The following is a 6,000-nucleotide window of genomic DNA, read 5'->3' on the forward strand; positions in this document are numbered from 1 at the left end:
AAACGTGTAGTCCGCTTTCTTTTTTGCAACTATATTTTTTTCAGTGACCTGCTGAACAGGAGAAATTTGGTCTGCAGAAAGCCATACTATGGTTTGGCTGAACCTTTGTTTAAATTCTTAAATTTAAATTTTGCTAACACCTTCCCAGGCACACTTTTAAAAATCATTTTTAAACACGCACCTTTTTGTACATTTTGTATAGAACTTCAAAGAACATGACACAAACGTTTCCAAATCTGTAACATGAAAATGGACTGAACATAAATGCAGATACTAAAACGCTAGAGAATATATATAATAATTGAAGCTTAATTACTAAATTGCTCAAGTACTATGTATTGTAAAAGATACTACAATATAAAATGCTATGTAACTTCCAAACTATTAAATGCTACAATAGTTCACTGTACTTTTTTGTCATTTGTTAAGAATCCAAATCTTGCACTTTTAAATTTAGTACGCTTGTCTAAAATTCAGAAACTTCATATAATTAACTAAGAGAAAATGTAAAACTATTGCTTTCGCCAAAAGGCATGGCTGATTCATGGCTCCCTTTAAATTTTTCCCATTGTTATTGCCTATGGCTACTACAGGTGGGATCCAATAAAAAGAATGAATGACACACACCAGAATAAACAGAGGGTTTTTTATTTATTTATTGAAGGGATAAATCCAGTACACAAAAAGGGAGGAGATCATTTTCTGATCAATTGTGATCGCCATCAGTGGGGGAAGTTTTGACATTTCTGTTCAAAATTGCTCCATTCTCTTTTCTTCTCCAAGCTGACCTCCCATAAGGTTGAGGTACAATTGCTACACTCTATGTTTGAATATTGCTCAAGTAAAAAAAAAACACCCTTCTTGTTTCCCTTTTTGATCTCATATCTGATGGTTTAGTTGAAAAAAGAGAACTGGAGGATCTTCTGATTAGAGGAAAATGTAATTTAGACAGTTGCATAACTTTCTTAAGAGGGAAGAAATTAGTAGCTTTACTGTCAGTTTGGGAAAAGCTTCCGATTGTTCAAGCTGTGAGTAACTTTGTTGGAGAATGTATCACAGGGAACCGAAGAAGTACTGAAATGAAAATGTATTTAAACTCCTATCATTTAATTACAAAATGGATTTGTGTAATAGTGCCAAAAAAGAGCCAACTTTCACTTTGCTTGGTGGGATCCTGTTGCTTAAAAACCATTTTATCATACCCATTTAAATTAGAGAATTATCTGCTCATTATCCCACATTATCCCAAGCCTACATATAAAAATACCTAAGACTTTTTAGTGCTTATATATTTCAAATACCAAGGATATTTAGGATTAATGTTGCAGCCTTCAGAAATAGATAAAATGCATTAATATCTCTTGAGCAGCATTGGTAGGGGCAGAAGTCTCAAAAAAAAAAATTTAATAGAATACCACAGTTTCTGACATAAGGTAGCCTAGCGGTTAAGACTGGAAGACCGGAAGGTTGGCAGTTTGAATCCAAGTACCATGTGATGGGGTGACCTTGCATCCTTGCTGCAGCTTTTGCCCACCTAGCAGTTTGAAAGCATGCAAAAGTGAGTAGATAAATAAGTACCATTTTGGTGGAAAGGTAACAGTTGTTCTGACTCAGCCTTAACAGAAGCAAGAAACGGACTCCTTGTCACAAAAAAACCCTTTATTTATCTCTTGTGAATTAATTGCATTCACCCACCGAAAAGTCCAGGCAATAGTCCTTCAAGCAACAGACCTTATCACTTCCTTATAATAATTGCAATGCCTTGAGCTCCTAGCTGAAAGGCTGCAAATTAAGTTCTGGCAAGCCGTCTTTGTGGCACAAAACACAATGAGCAAAATCTTCAGAAATAGGAACTGTTGTCTTCTATGACAACCACTCTCCTTTCCTTCTATTTATTCCCCAGCCAGGGAGGGGCCATTCAGCGTCCACTTGTGCTTTGCTTCCCAAATTGACTTCTTGTCCTTCATTGTTCACCTCTCCTAATGTCGGGCAGCCCTGGCTCTATATCTGTGTGTGACGCACAGAATCCATCAGAGCCTTCCCCAGACTCCAGAACTGGTTCAAGTTCCTCCCCAACCTCCTCAGTGTCTGAGTTTGCTGCCAACTCTGCTGGTAGCTGCCAGGCCACAACAGCAGCATTCCGTATGCATCAGCGTATAGTCATGCTGGCTACATAACCATGGAAGCATCTTTGTACAATGCTGGCTCCTTTGGTTAGGACATGGAGAAGAACACTAAAGTCGGACAAAACTAGAGCCAGACAAAACCTACCTTTACTTTTTTCTTTTTTTAACCATAGTTTAAGATATGGTTTTATATATTATTCCTGGAAATGTTTTTTTTTAATTCAGTTTGGAGCCTGGATATTGTGAGAAATTTAAATCAAGTAAACAACTGTATATATTTGAAAAGAAAATGCCCAAAGGAGAAATTCCTGCATCTGTATTGCCCCTATTTGTAGAAATTATAGCTAACTTTGTGAGCTACTGCTGCATAAACCTGAGTAGGACCATCGGATGATAGCTGAAAGCCAGAAACATTTGTCTTCCTAAGGAAACTGTTAGATTGGGTAATGGATAGGCACACACAGGCTTAACGGTAACAACAGCTGTTTATTAAGTACAACAAGTGAGAACAATCCAGCGAAGGCTGAGTCTGACAGCAGCCCTTTTATAGGGAGCTGTCAGACTCTTCAACCAATAGGATTAAACCTCTGTTCCCGCCGGAACAGAGGACCTTGGTGGAAACTACTGTAGTTAGAGCAAGTATCTAACAGCCCTCCCCTCTTGAATGGAACAATCCTACTTGGTACATAGTCACGCAGGTAGGCGGGCTTTTGGATAGCTCTGCCTGACCTGCGCAGTTCATTTGGGATGGTTTTCTTGGACAGGTCGGACGGACCTGTTTGCTCCGCAGCTCCGCTTGGTGGAAGCTCCTGGAACCTTTCATAGGCCATGGCTGGAGCTTCTAGAGCCGGTTCGCTCGGAGCACCACAACGTACTTGTTAATTGACTCACCCTCCTTCTGGTTTCTGATGTTAAATTCATGCCGGCGAAGGTGCTTGGACGGCTTGGGCGCATAGTGGTGCCTCAGCATCTGCTGAAGCACGGACCAGGCGACTGATTGTAGCGGAGTCAGTTCAGAGAGGTCTTTCACCGTCTCGAACACTTTCCGGCCACAGTATCCGAGGAACATGTTCTTCTTGCAGCCTTCAGAAAGGCCCATGAGGTCGTTTGCCTTGAGGAAGCAGTCAAATCATAGCATGTACGAGTCCCAGTGCTCGGTGACTGGGTCATACGGAGTCGGTGGGACATGCATGGCCATTTTGTGTTCTGAGTTTTGAGTTTGCACCTCAAAAATGGCTGCTCGAAGCAGCGCTGAGCTCCGGGATGGATGTACTTGCTGGATTGCTACGCTCTTCGGTTCGCCTAGTTGCCTTCCAATCCCACCTTCATCACCAGTGTTAGATTGGGTAATGGATAGGCACACACAGGCTTAACGGTAACAACAGCTCTTTATTAAATACAACAAGTGAGAACAACCCAGCGAAGGTTGAGTCTGACAGCAGTCCTTTTATAGGGAGCTGTCAGACCCTTCGACCAATAGGACTAAACCTCTGTTCCTCCCGGAACAGAGGACCTTGGTAGAAACTACTATAATTAGAGCAAGTATCTAACAGAAACAAAGTTTTCCTTTAACATTTTTTCTTCTTTGGTCTTCAGGTCTACAACCTGAATTACCTTTTGTTTCTGGACTATCAGAATCTGGCAGTTCATGCAGGCTACTATTTTTTCCCCAGAATGCCTCAAATATTTTTTTAAAAAGTGGTTGCTGTATTTTTACAGGCTAAAATTAGCACTTTAGGTAGTACTCAGAAACTCATTGGTAGTTAAACCCCCAATTGTAATATAGCTTTTTCGTTCTTATCTGCCAGCACTCTGACTGCTTCTGTAGAATATTGGCCGAAGGATGAGGCAGGGCACAATCTGAGGAACCAACAACCGCTTTATTGAACAACAGCAAAGCTAACTATGTACAGTGAGAAGGTTCAGCACTTTCCTGCCTGACAGCTATTTATACGGAGCTGTCAGGCAGGACAACCAATCAGCTGTTCCTGACAGCCCGCGCTCAGCCAAGCCGCGTCTTAGCCAATCAGGCGCGGCTTGGCTGTTGCTGGCTGCCAGGACATAGCAGCTTCATTTTGCACCAATTGCGGTTTTACAGTAGTCATCAAAAGACAGCCTCACAAAAAGCATGTTGGGGCAGTCTGGTGTAGTGGTAGAAAAGGTACGAGTCATATCTGCCAAGGCCAGATTGGGCAGAATTTTGGTAAAGCTGAGTGAAGGTCCCACAATCTCCTCCTATAGCCATGATGGCGAACCTATGGCATATATGCCAGAGGTGGCACATAGAGCCCTCTCTTGGGTGGCACATAGAGCCCTCTCTTGCCGTCACCGGCTGCTCCTCTGGTTTCCAGTGCATGCATGTGCTCTGGCCAGCTGGTCTTCAAATTTCTGGGGCTCTGGCATGTGTGTGTGTTCTGGTTTGGGCACTCGGTGCCAAAAGGGTTCACCATCACTGACCTATAGGACTCCTTTGAGGTGGGTGACACCTTGTCCAGAATTATGAGAGATCGAACCAGATGGCTTCTTGGCAAACAGCAACTCTACCATGATAGGATTCAAATCCTATCTAGACTTCTCAGTCTCCAGAAGCTGAGACAAAATGTCTATAGGTAGCTTGCCTAAAGCAGGAAGGAGACGTACCAAGAGCATATTGATAATGCCTCTTTCAAATCTTCTGGATAACCTCTGTTTCAAGCAGATGGCGAAACAGGGATAAGGAGACTGAACCCCAGTGGTGAAATTCAATTTTTTTACTACTGGTTCTATGGGCATAGCTTGGTGGGTGTGGGAGGGGAAGGATACTGCAAAATCCCGATTCCCTCCCTACTCTGTGGCCAGCAAGAGGTGGTATTTGCCAATTCTCCAAACTACTCAAAATTTCCACTACTGGTTCTCCAGAACCTGTCAGAACCTGCTGAATTTCACCCCTGCTGAACCCCATTGCATCATAAATAGGACTGCCCACTGAGTCAACCTCTTTCCACACCATTGGCTCATTCTGCACTTATAAAGGAATGGAACCACTGCAGGAAATCTTTCCTACACTTACTTTAGATGACAAATAATGAAAAGGTCAAGAATGGAAGAGCCTATTCCAGAGCGACCGATGCCACTTCTGTACCATGCTCATGCCTGAATCCTAGCTGAAAGGGTTCTAGATCATTTCTCTGAACTACTTTGCAATTAAAGCCATAACTCCTTCTCAATAACCTTTCCTAAAAAGATTGTCTATAAAGCAGTAGTTGTCCAATATAGGATGGGCCTGAGAGGATGCAGCACTAACTCTTTCCCAACACAACCCCATCTCCCAAAGAGGCATAGACCATGTTCCAGATGAATCTATTGCCACATATGCCAACTGAAGAAGCAGGGAGGGACATGGATCCAAGGCACAGATGGCAAAGATTGAATCACAATACTTTTTCTACTCCATCTGGGATGCCAAAGCAAATCCCAGATCACCCTACCAAATGCTATCTTAGCAAATCAGGTCCCAACCATGGAGACAAGACTTAACTAATTTGTCTCTGGGAATGTAGGAGTATGTGCCACACAATCCCATCAAAGCAGCATGGTGGCAAATACTCCTGCTGCTCATTTCCAACTGGAAGGCTCCCTTAAATAGTGCTACTGAATACTGGATGATGACTCACTGATAAAGGTTGGAAAAGTACTAATGTTGTTCCAAGATGGGGGCTTGAATATGAGCTTGTACCAGTGGTGAGTTTCAATTTTTTTCCTTACCAGTTCAGCGGGCGTGGCTAGGTGGGGCATGGGCATGTGACTGAGTGGGCATGGCCAACGTGACTTCACTCACAGCCATGCCCACTCAGTCATATGACACCACCACCAAGCCACGCCCACATAAAAAGGT

Source organism: Natrix helvetica (assembly GCF_964273705.1).
Source record: "Natrix helvetica genome assembly, chromosome: 1".
In the NCBI taxonomy this organism is placed as follows: domain Eukaryota; kingdom Metazoa; phylum Chordata; class Lepidosauria; order Squamata; family Natricidae; genus Natrix; species Natrix helvetica.